This window comes from Macaca nemestrina, chromosome 11 (genome assembly GCF_043159975.1).
Source record: "Macaca nemestrina isolate mMacNem1 chromosome 11, mMacNem.hap1, whole genome shotgun sequence".
Lineage (NCBI taxonomy): Eukaryota > Metazoa > Chordata > Mammalia > Primates > Cercopithecidae > Macaca > Macaca nemestrina.
Genome location: NC_092135.1, coordinates 95,004,302 through 95,025,208, shown reverse-complemented (window position 1 = coordinate 95,025,208; position 20,907 = coordinate 95,004,302). Strand labels below are relative to the sequence as shown.

The 20,907-nt window shown below is 41.7% G+C and overlaps 1 protein-coding gene and 1 pseudogene across 6 annotated transcripts in view; one reads left to right on the top strand and one right to left on the bottom strand.

Moving 5' to 3' along the window:
* LOC105468161 (ankyrin repeat domain 44) overlaps nucleotides 1-20,907 on the top strand; it is a 325,806-nt gene that overhangs the window by 38,874 nt on the left and 266,025 nt on the right. The window lies entirely within an intron of this gene.
* On the bottom strand, nucleotides 9,960-10,543 carry LOC105468158 (ATP synthase F(0) complex subunit C2, mitochondrial pseudogene; annotated as a pseudogene).

Sequence of the window (20,907 nt, the reverse complement as noted above, 5' to 3'; positions counted from 1 at the left end):
ATGTCCTGACAAATTTCTTCTCATCTTTCTTCAGTCTCTTTCACTCTGTGACTTCTTTCCTTCAGTCCCAGAGGATGCAGGCTTGGCGAATCCTGAGGAATTAGGAATCTCGGGCCTCGGCCTTTGAGCTTTTCGGTGGCACAAAAATACGTCTGAAATTAGAAAAAAAAGTTTTTAGTGGCTTCTTTGAATACTGAAAGAGAAAAGCAAAATCTAAGTTAATGTATATTTAATCAATCAAATACCTATAAGACCTAACTTGATGTCAACTAATCATTTATAAGTCAACTCAATATATAGTTATTTATAACCCAAATTGAAGTTAATTTATATTTAGTGTGGGAGGTGGGTGTCTTAGTTTGCTTTGGTGACTCTAACAGAATACCGTGGACTGGGTGGCCCATAAACAACAGGAATTTATTTCTCACAGTTCCGGAGGCTGCTGTCAAGGCACTGACCAGATTTGGTGTCTGGTGACGGTCCAATTCCTGGTTCATAGATGTCCGTCTTCCTGCTGCATCCTCACATGATGGAAGGGGTGAGGGAGGTCTCTGGGTCTATTTTGTAATGGCAGCAATCCCACTTTAAGGGCTCCACTTTCCAAACAAAACAAAACAAAATAAAACTAACTTTTTAGTCTTGGCTTACTCCATTGTATTAGTCCATTTTGGGCTACTAAAACAAAATATCATCAACTGGGTGACTTATAAACAATAGAAATAGGCCAGGCGCGTTGGCTCACGCCTGTAATCCCAGCACTTTGGGAGGCCAAGGTGGGCGGATCACAAGGTCAGGAGTTCAAGACCAGTCTGACCAACATGGTGAAACCCCATCTCTACTTAAAATACAAAAATTAGCTGGGCGTGGTGGCACGTGCCTGTAGTTCCAGCTACTCAGGAGGCTGAGGCAGGAGAATTGCTTGAACCTGGGAGACGGAGGTTGCAGTGAGCCGAGATCGCGCCACGGCACTCCAGCCTGGGTGACAGAGTGAGACTCCATCTGAAAAAACAAAAACAAAATACCAAGCAAACAAATAAAACAATAGACATTTATTTCTCCCAGTTCTAGGCATTCCAAGATTGGGGTACCAGCCTGGTAAGGTTCTGATGAGGGTGCTCTTCTAGTTGTAGGCTGCAGACTTCTTGTTGTGATCTCCATCTCACATGATGGAAGGAGCTAGCCAGCTCTCTACAGTTTCTTTTATAAGGGTCGTAATCTCTGATTCCCTCCCAAAGACTCCAGCTTCTAATACTATCACTTTGGTGGTTATAATTTCAACATATGAATTTTGTTGGGGATAAACATTCAGGTGATAGCAGCCCTCTAAGAGAGTTTTAAAACCTCTCTTAGCTGGGTGTGGTGGCTCATACCTGTTATCCCAGCACTTTGGGAGGCGAAGGTAGGCAGATCGCTTGAGCCCAGGAGTTCATGACCAGCCTGGGCAACATGGTGGAACTCCATCTCTACAAAAAATTTAAAAAACGGTGGTATGCACCTGTAGTCCCAGCTACTAGGGAGGCTGAGGTGGAAGGATCACTTGAGCCCAGGAGGTTGAGGCTGCACTTCGGCCTGGGCAACAGAGTGAGACCCTATCTCAAAAACAAAGCAACCAACAAACAAAAGAAAACTGATTTGCAATGCATCAGTGGATTGTGAATTTAATGGGCTATGGCTACATTAAAAAATAGAACAGAGAATATAATTTTATATCACATTTAGTAAGATAATGTCAGTCTGTTCAGGATACTATAGCAAAATAGCTTAGACTGGGTAATTTATAAACAACAGAAATTTATTCCTCACAGTTCTGTAAGTTGGAAAGTTCAAGACCATGGCACCAGCAGATTCAGTGTCTGCTGAGGGCCTGCTCTCTGCATCACAGATGGTGCCTTCTTGCACAGTCCTCACATGGCGGAAGGAACAAGCTCCCTCAGGCCTCTTTTATAAGGGCACTAATCCCATTCTAAAGGTCCTACCTCTTAATGCTGTTGGGAATTAGGTGTTAACACATGGGTTTTGAGAGGCAGACACAAACATTCAGACTATAGCAGATAGATATTGTTCCATGAAACTTTTGTTAAGGTTATGTTTTTGTGTGTGTCTAGACCAGCTGCATAATTTGTGGGATATAGGGCAACATGAAAATGCAAGACTCCTTGTTAAAAAATTTTTAAGAATTTCAAGATGGCAGTAGCAGAGCATTTAACCAAGAATGGGACCCTTCTCAGCACAAGGCCCTGGGCAGCTGCACAGGCTGCTCGCCCTTGGAGCCAGCCCTGGTGTGTGTATATATGTGTATGACCTGGGTTGAGATGGAAGATTATTTTCTAAAGCCACTGTAGTGATGTGTGCCAAGATCCACAGAGAGGATGGTTGTGGAAACTAGTGTGGGGTACCGGGAGCTTTCAGCCACTCCTGCTTGGTCTGCTCATCTGTACCTTGCCAGCCGGCTCTGCTCCCTCCATTCCTGCCTGCCAGTACCCACTTGCTGCCATATTGGCTCCTGGTTGGTCATGCCCAGCTCCAATGCCACAGCTTCCTCATCTCCAGCTCCCCCTTTCCCTGGCTTGCTTAGTGAGTCTGGAGACCCTTGGGCAATGGCTCAGACACTGCCTACAATTAAATGCTAAGGTTTCTTTTACCTTTGGCCCAGATGTCTCTCCTCTGGGTTTAGTCTGCTGTTTATTACTTCTTAGAAATTCCACCTGGATGTCCCTGAAGGGCTTCAGACTCATTTTCCACCTCACCTTTCCATCTCCCTCCAAAGCTGCTCTTACTCCTATATTCATCACTTTGCTTGATGCCATGAATGTTTACTCAGTTGTCCACGCTGAAAACTGTGGGGATTATTCTTCATTCTTTTTTTCTTTCTTCTTCCCCACCTCCTCAGATCCCATGAGTTGCCAAGTCTTGTCGGTTTGGCCTCCTCTATAATTGCTTTAGAGTCTGTTCTCTGTCCTCCATGTCTGGCACAGAGTCTGACTCCTGAGCGGGATGTGCAAGGCCTTAACTCTGATCCTTACCTGCATTCTCATCGTCACCTCCCACCCCTGTCCCCCAACCCCTGCTCCAGCCACACATCTGTTCCCCCAGGTTCTCGGCTTCTTAACTGGGAGCAATAGCATCCCCCCCCCCCATCCTTAAGGACATTTGGAAATGTGGGAGGGGCATTACTTTAGTTGTTGTCATGATTGGGAGTTGCTGCCAGCAATGAGTGGGTGGGGTCTGAGACAGCAAATGGCCTGCAGTGTGTGGGACAATCTACCAGACATGAAAGTGTCCCACCCAGAATTGCAGGTAGCCACCCTGCTGAAAAACAGAACGTGCTGTTTCATGCCTCTGCCCTTTGCACCTCTCTTTATCTGAGATGTCTCTCCTCCATCTTCTCTGCCTGGGAAACTCCTACATGTTCTTTGAGTTCCAGCTTAAAAATGCCACCACTCTCTGAAGCCTCCTGTACCCATTTTGCACACTGAGGTTAATTGGTCCCAGAGTACTTGTACCTCCCACGGGCCACTTTGAGTATGTCTTTTCCTGGCTTTGTCCTCCCAGCACCTAGCATGGTTTGGCAGGTAGTAGGTGGGCAATAAACTAGAGGGTGGCATGACTTAAGGAAATGCCACCAAAAGCCCCTCAGCTCTGCAGTTCTTGGATTAGGCTTTACTTGTTATACTTCAATTCTGTCTTCTCCTTCTTCCCCTGCCCCCTCTTTTCCCTTCTCAATTGCAGTCTTTCTAACTCCAGCATGTGCTTCTTCATTACTACAGATTGGCTATCTTCCATAGTTACAGTCATCTGCGGTTCCTCGAGGCATCTAAGAATTGAAATAGATCTTGGCCATCTTTGCTCCCGAGGTGTGATTGCAGTAGTTACAGCTCCCGTTTCCAAGGCAACAGCCTTCTTGTTATGAGTAGAGAGCTTCTCTTAGTGGATCTCCATTAGGAGAGAGGAGCCTTACTGCTCCCATCTCCATATTCAAACTTTCCCTGCTTTATTGCTTATTTATAACAGGCCAGTTTACACTGAAACAGGGCAGAGTTAAAATATTACTCGGCTCTGGCGGTTTAAAAACTGTTTTGAAGCATACTATACATGTGGAAGAGAGCACATTTAATAAGTATATATCTTCATGAATACCCTCTATGAGTAGCACCCAGATTAAAAAACACACACATTACCGGCACCCCAAAGCTTAACAGCTTTTCATGGAAATGTTGGATTTTTTTTGAATATGCATTTCTTATTATATCTGAGTCATATTTTTTCCCCAAAACAGCTGTAATCTAAGGTTCCACAAGATACATCCTGCTTTAAGAACGCTGAGCAATCGACACACAGATTAGATAGGTAACTTTAGATCATTACTATTTAAAAAAACATTTAAAAACATGATTTCCCCAGTGTTAGGGAGGCATCCTGGGGATGAGAGCCTCCAGTCCGGTGGATTCCCAGTTCTGTGGAGTGAAGGCAGGGCATAAGAGGAAGGTCTCCGTCCAGGCTGATTCCTCAAGCCCATGAAAAGCAGATGCATGCAGACATATGCACCCCCTCCTTATCCCATTCACCCCATTCTTCCATTTTAAAAAAGTCACTTGAGTATCAGCTGGTGTAAGTGGAATCAGCTTTTGAAGTCAGATCATTCCAGAGTGAATCCCATCTCTGTCATCCATGTCATGCGACTACAATTCCTTTCCTCTCTGGGTTTTAATTTCCTCATCTATAAAATGGGAACAGTATACTTCTCTTGCAGACTTAAAGTGAGGAAGAAAGGAGATAACAAATGTGAAAAATGCCAGCGTTGTGCTTGGTTCACAGAAAGTCACAAAAAATGGCAGTTTCTCTCTTTTCTTACCCAAAGTTGGAAATTGTCAGAGCCTTCGTCACATTGTTCCTGAATAACTTGTCATTTCTTTGCCTCCTATGTCCCCTGCCCCAGTGCATCTCAGATGCTTCTTTCTCCAGATTTATCTTCCTGAATCACTCTTTGTACCTTTGCTATTAAAAAGACTGAGAAGATTTTCACGGCACGTGTGCTGAAGCTAGGCATAGAAGGGCTTCATAGAGCAGCTCCACAGCTTCTGGGGTATCCCACACCTTATTCTTCCTGTTGTGATGCCCTTGGGTCATGGTGAAGGGGGTAGTTGGCCACCCTGTGCCCTTCTTTTCCTATCGTAAAACCTGTGCTGGGTTCCTCAGCCTTGCCACAATCTAAGACATTTGGCTCCTTCCTGGAGATACCATCTGGATCCAAGGATTTAAGGAGCTCCATCCTGACCCTTGGACTCTGTGTCAAGTCAGGTCTGGCCTTGCCTTTGTGTTCCTTTTTGGGAGACTGGGCTTCGGCTTTGTTCCCAAGTTGTGATTTCTACCTTGCCCCCGATTCTGGTGACTTTCTCAGTTCCAGCCTTGGTGTCTTACCCCGACCCCAGCTCCTCTGGAATGGCTTCTTCCTTTGGACACTCAGCATCGAGAGTCAGTCTTCCCTCCACTCCTGGTGCTTTATCTTGGACACCCCTACTGTAGCCCTGAACCAGCTGCTTACTTAGATAGCCACCATTATCTGGGGCCATTGTTTTCAGATACCCTGTCTCATGGAGCAAGTGCCTCTTAGTAACAGCGCATGTCATTTCAGCATGAATTGATTGTGTGCACTTATTTGGAACTTAGCTATCTAACCTTTTATCTATATAGAACATGGTGGAGAATCAAGAAACATTAAAAAGTGGAGCCAAAACATAGATGTGAAAAAGTCTAGGGATCATATTTTTTACTCTTAGGAGAAGGCCTTAGGCCCTCAGAGGCAGGTATTCTTACTTTAGACACATGGCTAATTGGCTTTTAAGTGCACAATAAATTAGCAACAGCCAATTATTCACAATAGGGAGAAATGACAACCTATTAGAAAGGTGGGGGAGGATGGGAAAAATGATAAATGCATAAAGGAGGTGAAAAATTGCATTAAAGATTCGGGAGTGATGTTAGCATTTTGAAAGACGCTGAGAGCATCCTTGAAATACAGAATGTTCACGATGGCGACCCTTAGTCATCTACAAAATGTCCTTATAATTTTCTCAAGATGATAAGGAAGAATGCTACTATACATTCTAAGATGTCTACCTAAAATAGCTAAAAGAAAAAGATTTCCATGTTTATTCAGGCTAAACCTTTATTCATTCATTCATCTAATATTTAATGAATGCCTTGATATGGCATTGTTCTAGGTGCTGAGAATATGTTACAGAGCAAAACAGACAAAATCCCTGTCCTCTTGGATATTAATCTAGAAGACTGGGCTTTTCAGAGAAAGTAATTCTTTTTTTTTTTTTTTTTTTTTTTTTTTTTCTTTGAGACGGAGTCTGGCTCTGTCGCCCGGGCTAGAGTGCAGTGGCCGGATCTCAGCTCACTGCAAGCTCCGCCTCCCGGGTTTAGGCCATTCTCCTGCCTCAGCCTCCTGAGTAGCTGGGACTACAGGCGCCCGCCGCCTCGCCCGGCTAGTTTTTTGTATTTTTTAGTAGAGACGGGGTTTCACCGTGTTCGCCAGGATGCTCTCGATCTCCTGACCTCATGATCCGCCCGTCTCGGCCTCCCAAAGTGCTGGGATTACAGGCTTGAGCCACCGCGCCCGGCCTCAGAGAAAGTAATTCTTCATGACCTGAGAGGGTCAAGCTTTTTGCCTTTGTTATTTTTAATAGACTGTATAGGACATTTTTCTATATTGTGAATAGAAGATTAAGTGGAAGAGATTATTTCTCAGATGTCAAAACTGACGTCTATGAATGTCATAAAACACATTGAAAGTCTCTGAGGTGCTTGACTTACTTAGAGTATTTCATTTTTCATCACAACAGGAAGTAGGAAGTGCGGTTTGTTTTTTGCTCTTAGGGAAATGGCAGAATAGAAAGGTGCAATGACTTGCCTGAGGTTATACAGAGTTTAGTGACACTCTTGCACTACTAGATGATTTCTCATTTCCAGGGTCAAGTCTCTTGATTAGGGACTGTCATTCAGTTCATGTAAGGAAAAAGGGAGGAAAATGCCGAAATTTTAAATATAAAAGGGAAAAAGGGAGTGATTTAATGTTTGTGTAATTAGTCCTAAAATGAATTCCTCATCTGTGGTTTTCTGGGTCAGACAGCAGACTTAAGATCTGTTTGTATATTAGTGGCTTAACTGGCTCTCTTAAGGATGTAATTTCAACTGTAATTTTCCATCTTTTCCCCCTTTCCTCTGGCATCCTTATAGAAAGTTCTTAGCTGTTATTTGAGGCTTTCTAAAAATTATCAAAATGAAGTAGCTACTGAGCTTTTATTTTGGTCCTTAATCAGAAAGGACTGAAAATGATGGTTCTTGGTGGAGAATTCTTTAGATAGTCTTCACCTCCAGTTGAACCCCTGAAAGACTATGAGTTCCAGCCTGGCCAGGTGGCTACCACTCCTCCAATAGGTTCTACTTGCATGAGCAATCATTTTCCCATGAAAGCACAATGCTTCCATGTACAGCTTTCCTTTTACCTGGTATTCAGTTTGTGACGTTCTGCTTGGAGAGTGAGCATTTGATTTATTATTTTGTCTGAAGGTCATTTTTATATAGGGCTATGTCATATGCTTTACATTTTAGCCCTTGGAGGATGTGACAAAATGCTTTTACGACTCGATTTCAGTTTGTGAAAACATAGGTTTTTCAGATTAGAACTCTTATGTTATAGTGCTAATAAAGCCAAAGGGTTGAAATATTATTAAAAACATTCCTTTTTGTCTTTCTTTTTAATATCATGGAATTATGTGCTTTTTCAAGTGTTAAAGGAAAGTGATACCCATTGGTTTGCAGTATTTTCATGGTAACATTTAATATGCTTTGTTCATAAATGGTCTCAATTATAATACTCTCTGCATACGAGAAACCCTACACTTAGGAGATAGAGAATCATGAAACAAAATGCTCTGTCATTTTTATTAGACAAGGCAGAGACAGTAAAGAAAATAAAAAAGTCCTCCCAAAGACTTCATTTTTAAAAAGCTGTTACTGGCTGGGCGTGGTGGCCCATGCCTGTAATCCCAGCACTTTGGGAGGCTGAGACAGGCAGATCACTTGAGGTCAGGAATTCAAGACTAGCCTGGCCAACATGGTGAAACCTTGTCTCTACTAAAAATACAAAAAATTAGCTGGTATTGTGGGTGTACACCTATAGTCCCAGCTATTCGGGAGGCCGAGGCAGGAGAATCACTTGAACCCAGGAGGCAGAGGTTGCAGTGAGCTGAGATCATGCCACTGCACTTCAGCCTGGGCAACAGAGTGAGACTCTGTCTCCCCACCCCCTCCCCACCAAAAAAAAAAAAAAAAAAAGCTGTTACTTAAGGAAGTACATTAGCATTTCTCTGTCTAAAGTAAGAAAAAGCTACCTGGCATGTGGAATGGGCTCATGATGTCTTTGCACTTATTTGAATTTTTGGCTAGAGTGGGATTAGGAGTTGATGTTGGACAGAATATTTCTATGAGGACTGAATTCTGTGGGAGGTTCACTGGGTTTTCTCAGTGTGCCCAAGGTGCTGCTGACTCTTTTACTGTCCTTGTCACTGAGCCAACTATCGTTTTCATTTTGTAAGTGGCAATGACCATTAAACAATTGAGAATGTTTATTGTCTTTTCAAAGAAAACCATATAATTTTTAAAGAGCCTATGAAAGCTGACATGGTAACTTTGACCTAAGTATTTTGTCCATTTTGTTTGGGATATGGAGTCAAGCCTTTTGATTTCTTGAACTTGGGAAATGTTATTTTCTAATCACCCTCGGGGGTCTGGAAAAGGTTAAGGAAAGGTTCCCATATTATAAATGATGTGAAGGATTCTAGTCGTCTCTGACTAGAGACAGAGATGAGGAAGACAAGACAAGCCCTTTACTGAATGGGTGCTAGAACCGAAGACTTTCTCCTTCTGTGAGGATGCCCTGAGGGAAAGGGAGGAAAGCCAGTCCTTGTTATGAATTATTTATTGTAGCTCTGACTTCAAGGATTGTGAAAAATGATACTAAAAACTCAAAAAGGTTGATGCTATCATTAAACCCTGACAGTGCACTCTGAAAACATGCTGGGAAATTCCCTTCAAGAAATCCAGGGTGCTTTCTGCTTAAGGAATGGCTATCAAAACAAAAGATAGCGGTTGAATTCAAAGTGCTTCAAGAGAGGTATTAGTCGGGATGCTTATTTGGTCAAAATAAGAACACAGAAGTTTATTTTACTCTCATCTATAATGGTCTGAGCATAAACAAACCAAGACTGAGAAGATAACTCCATGATGTTAGGGAGAAAGTTTTCTTTTATTACTATGCCATCTCTACCACATAGCTTCTTTCTTTCAGCTAAGATAGTTGCTCCACTTTCTATCACCATGGGAAAAGGAAGTAGGAAAGAGGAGGGCGGCCTTCTTTCTTTTCTTTTTCCTTTTTTTTTTCTTTTTAAAATAAGAAACATGATCTCACTATGTTGCCCAGGCTGGTCTCAAGCTCCTGGGCTCAAGTGATCCTCCTGCCTCAACCTCAGGCATAGCTGGGACTACAGATGCACACCACTGCACTGGGCTTCCAACCTCCTTTCCTTCTAAGAGCATGACCTGGAAGTTGAAAACATCTTATTCCATTAGCCAGAATCAATCACATAATTACTTTTCTACAAGGGAGGCTGGGAAATGTAATCTTTAGGGAAGCAGCCCTGTGCCCAGCTAAGGCTTCTGTTACTATAGAGGAAAGAGAAGATGGATACTGGGGAGACAGCTAGGAGCCTCTGCTACACTGGAATAGTGACATTTGCCTTTCAGTGTTCCTGTACTGCTGTGGCTTTTAGGCAAATTCAAACTTGACATAACACCTTTTTTTTTTTTTTTTTCTTTTTCTTATTAATACGATCTTTGTCTTTCCTCTCTCAAACCCTGAGCCAACGATGTTCCCCAGGCCACCTGGGGAGGTATAAGAAAAGAAACATACAGAGCTGATGAGACATGGGAAAAAGAACTATGGGAGGTGGAGACGGCTGCTTCACATGGCGAAGAGGATGAGAAAGGCCACCATCAGGCAAAAGAGCCCCATGGCTTCCTAGGGGGTAAAGCCTAGAATGGCGTAGGAAAAGAGCTGCTGCTTCAGAGAAGGTTGCCAGGCATAACCAATGATGAGGCTCCCAAACACAGTCCCAATCCCAGCCCCAGAGCCTGCCACCCCAACTGTGGCAGCCCCAGCCCCAATGAACTTGGCTGTTGTGTCAATGTCCCTTGAAATGGCACTGGTTTGGAAGCTGCGGCCAGGGAGGAGTGAGGTAAGGGGACGTGAGACTGCCAAGCTGCTAGGTTCTCACCTGTCAGTGTCTCTGGTCGTTTCAGCACCACTGTAGGTAGCGGATGGCTTAGCAGCTGTGAGGCGCTCTTGACCAAGGAGGGAGTGGAGATGAACTTGGAGCAGGTGTACATTTTCAGGGGGTAGGGAGCTGTGGCAGGAGAGCTGCGCCCAGTGCAGGGAAGACACAACACCTTTTAAAGAGACATTATTATCCACAGACAGCATCAGACCATATCATGCAATATTTATATCTTGCTTAATGTATTGTTTAGATATCCATGTTAGGAAAGTAAATTTTGAATGTTTTGTTAATCTAAAGTTTTTTTTTTTTTTTTTTTTTTTTGAAAAAGAGTCTCACTGTGTTTTCCAGGCTGGAGTGCAGTGGCGTGATCTCAGCTCACTGCAACCTCCACCTCCTGGGTTAAAGTGATTCTCCTGTCTTAGCCTCCCAAGTAACTGGAATTACAGGTGTGCTCTACTATGCCCAGCTAATTTTTTGTAATTTTATTAGAGATGGGGTTTCACCATCTCTTGCCCAGATTGGTCTTGAACTCCTGGCCTCAAGTGATCCACCCGCCTCGGTCTCCCAAATTGCTGGGATTACAGGCGTGAGCCACCATGCCTGGCCTGTCAATCTTAACTTAAAAGCAACTGTAGTTTCTTCAAACATTCTCCTGTGGAAAGAATGCAGTCATTTTGGTAGGTTGAAATGTTTACGTGGAATTTCCGTCAGCACAAATCCTTATGCCTTAAAATGAGAAAAGGCTTCAGAAAGGGCACCCACTAGTGGGTAGGTCAAAATTGTTCATTCTGGATGGGAATTTGATTCTGGAGTTGTCAGTGGTCAACAAATAGAGTTTACTTCATGATGTTGACTCTAGGAATGGAGCCAAAACACTACAACCTCATTTATAACTTCCCTACCTCTGTGGGGAATCATATTAATAAGTAATTTTAGGGTCTGGGTTCTCAGATAATTTTATTAAAATAAAAAAATGTCTCCTGTTTCTCTACAAGAAGATACTGCCAGAAAGCTGTGCCATTTATTCTTTCTGGCTACTTCCTGTCTGGATTTTGTTTATTGCCCTCTGCCCAGAGTGCTCTATCAGAGGGAACTACCGTATGGCTAGGAAGATTTGTTTGTATAACAGTATGCGAATATTTTGTCCTGGCTGGTAGGAAGTAAGCTGTTTCTGATAGATTCTTGTTGTAAAGCCTAGCACATATCATATGTTATAGATTTTTAGTTGTGATTTCTAGTTGCATGTGAATTTGCATTTTGCCCTCAGTTTTTCTCTTATCCCATCACACAGAAGAGATGATTTCGAGGTGTGAGTTTTTTTCAGATCCTGTCTTCTTCATAAGGACGAAGTAGACTTGCAGCCTGTCCCTTCTGGCCGTCACTGGAGTTAGCAGGCCCTGTCTCTTGTTTGATTTGAGGCAAACGTTCTTGTTGTCTTAGCAGTATAACGTCTCAAGTGTGGTTCTGATTTTTTGTTTAGCAACGAAAAGTCTCAGATTCTCTAGGGTCCCTTGTTATCACTCCTCCTTAAACACTTTTCAGAAGGCTCGGCAGTAATAACAGCTACTATGGAAGAAGACAGGGTGTGTACAGTCATCAAAGCTTTATCTTTGGCATACAGAGTTATGTTTTTAGAAAAGAAAACAATTAGAAAAGAAACTTTTTTTTAAAAGAAAAGATTGTCTATATTTTTTCCTTCTTTTTTTTGGTTGGCAAAAAAGCATTTGATGAGCTTCCCTTTAAAAAACTATTTGGTTCGGGTCTCTGTTTCTAGGAAAAGTAGTCTTACCGTTTTTCAGGTGAGGCCACCGATGAGTGATTTTGCTTAAGGTCATATAACATAGTATGGCCTATGTTCTTCATTGGACCACATTCTTTTCCTTCTTTCTTTTTTTTTTTTTTTCACCCTCAAATTACATGCACACTCATGGGAATCCCACACAAACGTGAAACTCCTGGACCACATTCTTTTCAGTGAGTTATAGCAAGTGACTCTATTTATAGATGACCAAAAGGTGGTTGTATGCCCCAGGAGATACATTAGCATTTTAGATAAAGTAAGAGCCTAGAGAAGGCAGACTCCCTCTATGGCAAGTCCTTCCTGCTGGGGCCTGGTCTTATTCATCATGGTGTCTCTAGTGCCAAGCTCAGCGCACCTGGCACATTGGAGTCTGCGGCATATGCTTGTTGGCTGTTGAATTAGTGACTATGACACTGTTGTGTTGGAGGATGACAGTTTAACAAAAAAGAGAAAAGATTTGAAAGTGAAATTTTCTCAGGCAGCCTAAGGAGGGTTGGATCAGCTTAGATGCAGAAGGGAAAGAGATTATCTGCAGGAGTCTGGGAAATCATGGTGGGTTAGACAGGAGGAACCAAGATCCAGGGAATTTAACAAGGACCTGTCTCAAAATTGGATTTTTAACTCCCATATCTTCCAAGTACCTTCGTTTTTGTTTCTTAGGTTTATGAAGTTATTTTTAAAGTTGAATCTGTTGCTGTGTTGTGTTCTTAGTGTGTAGCTCTGGGAGGGGGACACAGTTGTGTATATGTGAGCAGGAGCTGCTCAGGGGAGGCCTCTGGTAGGAGCTGCAATGCTGGACTCAATGGCCCAAACTTGCATCCCTGGACCCAGAGTCCTGGGACCATCCTGCGTTTCATGTTTACTCACCCAGTTCATTAATGTTCCTGGAAATAAAAACTTACGTTATTGCCTTTGTAGAAGGACTGTGCTTAAGACTGCTGTATCTAGTCTTTTTTTTATTTTTTATTTTTTATTTTTATTTTTTTTTTTTTTGAGACGGAGTCTCGCTCTGTCGCCCAGGCTGGAGTGCAGTGGCGCGATCTCGGCTCACTGCAAGCTCCGCCTCCCGGGTTCACGCCATTCTCCTGCCTCAGCCTCCCGAGTAGCTGGGACTACAGGCGCCCACAACCGCGCCCGGCTAATTTTTTGTATTTTTAGTAGCGACGGGGTTTCACCGTGGTCTCGATCTCCTGACCTTGTGATCCGCCCGCCTCGGCCTCCCAAAGTGCTGGGATTACAGGCGTGAGCCACCGCGCCCGGCCCATGTATCTAGTCTTTAAGAGCCTAGAAGGAAACTTTTGGCAATATCTTTCTGTCTAGGCTGCAACGTTTGGTAGTTGGTTGAGACCTGAATAATGGAAACACTGGCTTCTTAGTTTTAGTGTGTTGGAAGTGCTTCAGAACTCCCAAAGCACTTCATGAATATCTACTCAGAGCAAGCATTACATTTCTATCCTACAGAAAGAGATACTGAAACAAAACAAGAAGATATATTTTGAAACACCATTTAGAAGAAAATGAAGCAATCACTAATCATCAGGGAAATGCCAGTCAAAACCATTACAAATGAGATACCACTTCATACTCATCAGGGTGACTATGCAAAAACCAGAAACAGCAAGTGTTGGTGAGGATGTGCAGAAATTGAAGACCTTGTGCTTTGCTGTTGGGAATGGAAAATAGTGCAGCTGCCATGAAAACCTGTATGGTGGTTTCTCAAAAAGTTATATATAGAATTACCATTTAATCTAGCAATCCTGCTTCTGGATATATATCCAAAAGAATTGAAAGCAGAGAGGTGAACAGATATTAGTACATTCATGTTCATAGCAGCATTATCCAAAATAACCAAAAGATGGAAACAACTCAAATGTCTGATGACAGATGAATTGATAAACAAAATGTGACAGATGAATTGATAAACAAAACAAAATATATAAATATAAATATTATTCAGCCTTAAAAAAGAAGGAAATTCTGGCCAAGTACAGAATTCCCAAAGTAATCTTAGCACTTTGGGAGGCCAAGGTGGGTGGATCACTTGAGGTCAGGAGTTTGAGACCAGCCTGGCCAACATGGTGAAACCCGTCTCTACTAAAAATACAAAAAAAAAAAAAAAAATTAGCCAAGTGTGGTGGCACATGCCTGTAATCACAGCTACTTGGGAGGCTGAGGCAGGAGAATTGCTTGAACCTGGGGCAGTGGTTGCAGGGAGCCAAGATTGCACCACTGTACTCTAGCCTGGGTGACAGGGCAAGACTCCATCTCAAAAATAAATAAATGAATAAATAATAAATAAAAATAAAAATGAAGGAAATTCTGACACATGCTACAACATAGCTGAACTTGAAGATATTATGCTAAGTGAAATAAGCCAGATGCAAGAACAACTATTGTATGATTTTCATTTATATAAGGTACGTAGAGTAGTAAAATTCAGAGAGACAGAAAGTAGAATAGTGGTTACCAGGGATAAGGGGAGCAGGCAATGGCAATTTAATGTTTAATTGGCACTGAGTTTCAGTATGGGATGGGGAAAAGTTTCTGGAGATGAATGATGGTAATGGTTGTATAATAATGTGAATGTACTTAATCCCAGTGAACTGTACGCTTAAAGATGGTTAAAATGGTAAATTAAAAAAATTTAATTTTTGTGGGTACACAGTAGGTGTATATTTTTGTGGAGTACATGAAATGTTTTGATGCATGCATGCAATGTGAAATAAGTACATCATGGAGAATGGGGTATCCATCCCCTCAAGCATTTATCCTTTGTGTTACAAACAATCCAATTATACTCTTTTAGTTATAAAATGGTAAATTTTATGTATCCTTTACACAATAAAAAATATGTGCAAAAATATTGAATTGTTTTAAGATATTAAGTAAAAGAAAAAGGAATTGAAGAAAGTCATGATTGTTTTTTTCCCAAAGTTTTATAATAATCACTAAAAAGCTGACTGTTACTGTCTGTTGATTCTTTTAATCAAGTAAAAAAAAAAAAACTTCTGTTTTTCTGTGTGCTTTTAATTTGTTTTTTTTAAAAAAACCTCTTAAAAACTATTGTCATACCAAACAGAACTGGTAAATATTTAGCTTTCCCAGGTGGGTGTACATGGTACTCACATTTGTCCAGCTGACCTCCTTTGCAAAATGATCTGAAAGAGATCTTATCACCTTGACTATAGAGAAATCCCACACAGTGATAGCTGCCACCTCCAAGAGAGTCCTGGAATCTGCTTAAGCTCAGGCAGATTGTGAGTGTGTTTCTGGAATGAGGCAGAATAATGAGATTTAGCCAGTGTTGGAGACATCAGTGGCCTTGTAATGTTAAACACTAAACCTATGCAAGGAGAGCTCTTGCTTCTTGGGGACTGGATTGGTGTTTTCACCTATTCTTCCATTGTTTTTGAAGATGAGCTGCTTTTAGAGGTTTGGAGACATCAACTGACTTCTCTCTTTTCTGTACCTCCTGAGGCAACCAAAGCATGAATACAGTTTTTTCTCCTTCCTCTCTCTTTATATACTTGGTCTTTGATCTGTGATCTATGAGAAGGCTGAAGCCCCCTTACAGGACAGTTTACGATTTACTGGGAGTACATGGAAGTCCTGGACTAGGGTGATGTGGCTGCCTCAAATTGCATAGGAGTGATTAGCTTAGGATACGAGCTTCTCGACTTGTTTATACACAGGGCCTTACATCCTCCTCTTTTTTTGTGCCGTTTTCTGAAACACCAAGGCCTTTGTTTTAAATCTATTCTAAGGGGGATTAATGTATTTGTATATACATGAAACCTTCTTGGGAAAGAATCTTAGAAGTGTATTTTTTAAAAACTCGAGCCTGAAAAGTAGATGTTTAACTTCAGGTTCATGACATATATATATATTTTTTTCCTGTACATCTGTCTCAATTTGATTTATTTCCTGGTATAATGACAAATGCACTTTGGTTTTGTTACTTTGATGTGGATAACTTGTGTTCAAGTTGTCTTTTGTCTCTGCTGTGCTTACGTTTACTTTTTATAAAGCTGTTGGTATATGGAGAACATCTAAATGTTGGAGCATTAAAGTTGAAAGGTCTTTCAAAGACACATAGTCAGAAACACATCATAGAACAGCAGGAATCTTTTGTACTCATGCTCCTGACAGTTAGGGATCTAGTCTTAACTGTTGTCAAGTTTAGACACCTAGTGATTTAGAAACGAGCCTGCTCCACTGTTGGACAGTCACTAGAAACTAGTTCATTATCTGAAATCTTTCCCTTTTTAATTCCTTAGGTCTTAGTGTTCTGCCATCTAGAGCATTAAATGAAAATGGTATAATCCAATGATACTTTATCTAAGCTTTGAAAACAGACTCAAATTACAGATCATTCACGCATTTTCTCACAAACCACATATACAAAAGACAGCCCCCGTTAAGAAAGTATAAATTCAGAGTATCTTAAGAATCCCCTCCAAACAATTTTCTAAAGTTAGGCCAGATAGATTAAGATTCCTTATTCTTAAACTGCACCCAGGCATTACGCTTTTCAAAGGCCCCTGCAATGTACAGCACAGATGCATGATTAAACATTTCTTTATTTGGTGAACGTCTTACATGAAGCGCAGGGTCCTTCCTGCTCTGGCTTTCATTATCTGACTCCAGGAGCGTCGTTGCCTTTGTCAGGGCTCCAGCCCTACTGGCTCTGGCTGGCTTTTCCTGGCCGTTGTGTAGCTGCCTTCGATGGGGCAGCCTGGCTGGGGAAACCCAGGAGGTCGCCTCTTACCACACGGTCAGGGGTGGCAACAGCAAAGCATGTAACAGCCTGGAAAAAAGGAAGTTCACCGGCAGGGTTGTAGTTCTTCTTTTTGTTTTGGGCCCGTAACTTACAATTTAGATTCTCAATTCCAAAACTATGACATTTAATGCAAGGCATGTTACGTTTATTCCTTCTTGCTAGAAAAGAAGGGATACCTAGCTTATATCCAAATAGGAGCTTGCATGGTTGTTAATTTGGTTTTTTTTTCAGAGTTGGGGTATGCCCACAGCAAGTGATTTACCTCTTGCTGAATAAGGCCCCAGGCTGCTCTATTGTGCCTGCCTGTTTTGTCACTTAGCTTGTGTTTCTCACACGAGCGTTCTGTGTATGCTGAGGTGACTACTCAGGGAGCTGAGCTTCCAAATAGATGGAGCCCAGCTCCAGGAAGGGCCACCCCACAGACAGGACTATGCGAGGAACAGGAAGCATTCCCATCCTGCCTCTAGTGTCTGCTTCTCTGTGAGCGTCTTCTTCATTCCTTCCTTTTCTAAAGACTGCCTTTCAGACTTCTTGGACCACAGTCGTAGAACATATGGCTACAGGTTCAGCCAAAGAGAGACTGACACTCACTCTTCATCTCTTTCTCACATTCTCTGGACAGGGAATCTCCTTGGCTGCCCTGAGCGGAGTACTTCTCTGGTTCAGTGAACTATCGCCTTGGGCCTCAGGGCAGCACCTTGGACAAATAGCTCTTAGGAACTTGATTTGTAGACGTATTTCCCGGATGGAAGGGAAGCATTTTGGAAAAGGCAGGCAATCTGGTAGGTGTGCACCCTGCTGGGGATGTGATGAAGTTCCACAGTACAACTAGCCCATACTCCTAGAGTATCAGTTTCCCCTCTAGTTTTAGAAGAAACATGATTTTGATATTAAAGCAAATGTATTTGTATATATATGTGTGTGTGTATATATATGTATGTATGTGTGCCTATACACACATATACACACAGTAAGGTGGAATATACTCCTAGAGTATCGGTACTCCTAGAGTATCAATTTCCCCCCTACTTTTAGAAGAAACATGATTTTATTTTATTTTATTTTATTTTATTTTATTTTATTTTTTTTGAGACAGAGTCTTGCTCTGTCCCCCAGGCTGGAGTGCAGTGGCCGGATCTCAGCTCACTGCAAGCTCCTTCTCTCGGGTTCACGCCATTCTTCTGCCTCAGCCTCCCGAGTAGCTGGGACTACAGGCACCCGCCACTTCGCCCGGCTAGTTTTTTGTATTTTTTAGTAGAGACGGGGTTTCACCGTGTTAGCCAGGATGGTCTCGATCTCCTGACCTCATGATCCGCCCGTCTCGGCCTCCCAAAGTGCTGGGATTACAGGCTTGAGCCACCGCGCCCGGCCTAACATGATTTTAATATTAAGGCAAATATATATATGTGTGTGTGTGTGTGTGTATATGTATATATGTGTGTCTCTACACATATACATACACACTAAGGTGGAACATTTGCAAGAATTGTAAAGATAACCATAAGGGAGAATAATTAATTTTGTATTTAAGAGATGCTCCTCTGCTGTTAGGACACTTTGGTAGGATAGTTCAGAAAGTACTGACATTTCTGGCCAATCATAGGCTGGAGTTGGAAGTTTTTTTGTGTGTGTTTTTTAAGACAGAGCCTCGCTCTATCGCCCAGGCTGGAGTGCAGTGGCACGTTCTCGACTCACTGCAGCCTCTGCCTCCCGGGTTCTCCTACCTTAGCCTCCCGAGTAGCTGGGATTACAGGCACCTGCCGCCATGCCCGGCTAATTTTCGTATTTTTAGTAGAGACGGGGTTTCGCCATGTTGGCCAGGCTGGTCTCAAACTCCTGACCTCAGGGGATCTGCCCAACTTGGCCTCCCAAAGTGCTGGGAGTACAGGCGTGAGCCACCACGCCTGGCCTTGGAGTTGGAAGTTTAACATGAAACCATGTGGAGTTACGGAGTACTTTTGCTTGTTTTAGTTAAGTGAGGCCAGAAGATTCGCTGCCTGTGTATTACAGAATTGTGTACAGAATACTCCCATTTTGGGTGGCTGGGCTAAGAAACGTTAGTGTAATCTTTCAAGAACCCTGTGCAGATTGTGAGTGTGTTTCTGGAATGAGGCAGAATAATGAGATTTAGCCAGTGTTGGAGACATCAGTGGCCTTGTAAATAGTTAACTCTTTCACTTGCAGCCCACGTAGACTCGCCTGTCTGTGTCTTCTCATAGCCCACTTCGCATAGTGTGACTTTCTTTTTCTGGGCCACAGAAAGAAGACAAAACTAACCGCAGTGCTTTCTCTTTACCTAGGCGAGATTCCAGCAGAAGTACTTTTCTGTGATTTAAACACCTACATGGGAATATCTTGGAGAGTTAGGAAAGAATTGACTTATGGAGACGTCTGCATTAATATCTTTCTGGTCTCAAGTTCTTCCAGGTTTCTTTTTATATGTATATTCCATATATATGGAATAAATATATACAGCATAATTCATATTAATAGAATAATGCAGAAATCAACATTATTGAAGACATTATTAAACCACCTACTATTTTTATTGACATGTGGAATATGTGTGTGTGTGTGTGTGTGTAGATAATATATAGCAGAAGAATAATGTGGTTATTGACATTATTGAATACATTAATAAACTATCCACTATGTTTACTGATATCCTATAATAAGATTCTAATAATCTTAATAACTGAGATAATGTCAGTCTCCTGACAGTGAGGAGAATTCAAAAGCCATCAGTAGATAAATTGGGAATGCCACCAGGTTTTTTTAATGTTCCCCTTTTAATTTTCCCTGAAGTATAAATATCATTTCCTCAAGACATTAAGGAAAAGTTTGAAAAAATAAAATTACTCATGGTTGTACCATCCTTATACAGGGGCTATTTTTTGACTTTATTTTTTGACTTTTATTTTTCTAGATAAACAAAACCACTATCACAACAACAAAATCTTGTAATAGGACTAAGAATTCCTGAATACTTCAGGGAACATCCTGAGGATAAATTAGACTTATGAGTATCGATACTGGCTGCCACATGATCTGCGCCTATGGCCAGCTTACAAAGAGCTCTTAAAGCAGTCAGGTACTATAAAAAAGTCAAAAACATTTGTTTCTGGCCTCTACTCTTTCTTAGGTAAAGGATTAATTAAGGGTGTAAATTATCTTTCAAAAACTCTTTTCAAAGCAGTGCAGGAGTAAATACAGGTCTTTTGCCTAGCAGCATTTAAAAATCAATATAAATATTCGTCTTATGGTTCTTAAAAAGATTTAGTTTTAAAAGAGAATTTTGCAGCTAAAATATTTGAAAACTTGGGGAATATTTAAAAAATATAGTGGCTCACACCTGGCTGAGGCGGGTGGATCACGAGGTCAGGAGATCGAGACCATCCTGGCTAACATGGTGAAACCCCGTCTATACTAAAAATACAAAAAATGAGCCGAGATCGTGCCACTGCACTCCAGCCTGAGTGACAGAGTGAGACTCCAACTCTGTTTAAAAAAAAAAAATATATATATATATATACACACACACACACACATTCAGGATGCAACCCTAAGGATTTTGATTTGTTAGACCTGGGGTGGGGCGGGGGACCAGGAATCTGTATTTTAAGTCTCTCTTAGGGATTCTGGTTTGGGAAAAAATATTTAGGTAACAGAAACAGGTAACAGGCAGAGTGGTGGAGTCCAAAAGTATATGTGTACCAATGCCTGTTCTTTTTTTTGCTGAAAGATTAAATAGTTTTAGTGTATGTGTTATTTTGAGGAGTTTTTTCCTATTTAAGCAAAACAAAATCTGAAGATACTGCTTTATTCCACCTCTGATTTCATACTTAGCAATTTCAGGATAAAGACACAAAAGATATTTTATCATGGCTATTCTTCCCATACTGAAAGAATAATCCTTTATTTGGAGAGTGTAGTTGATTATGAAAACAAGGACTGATGCATAAATGTTAATATTACTCTTAGAA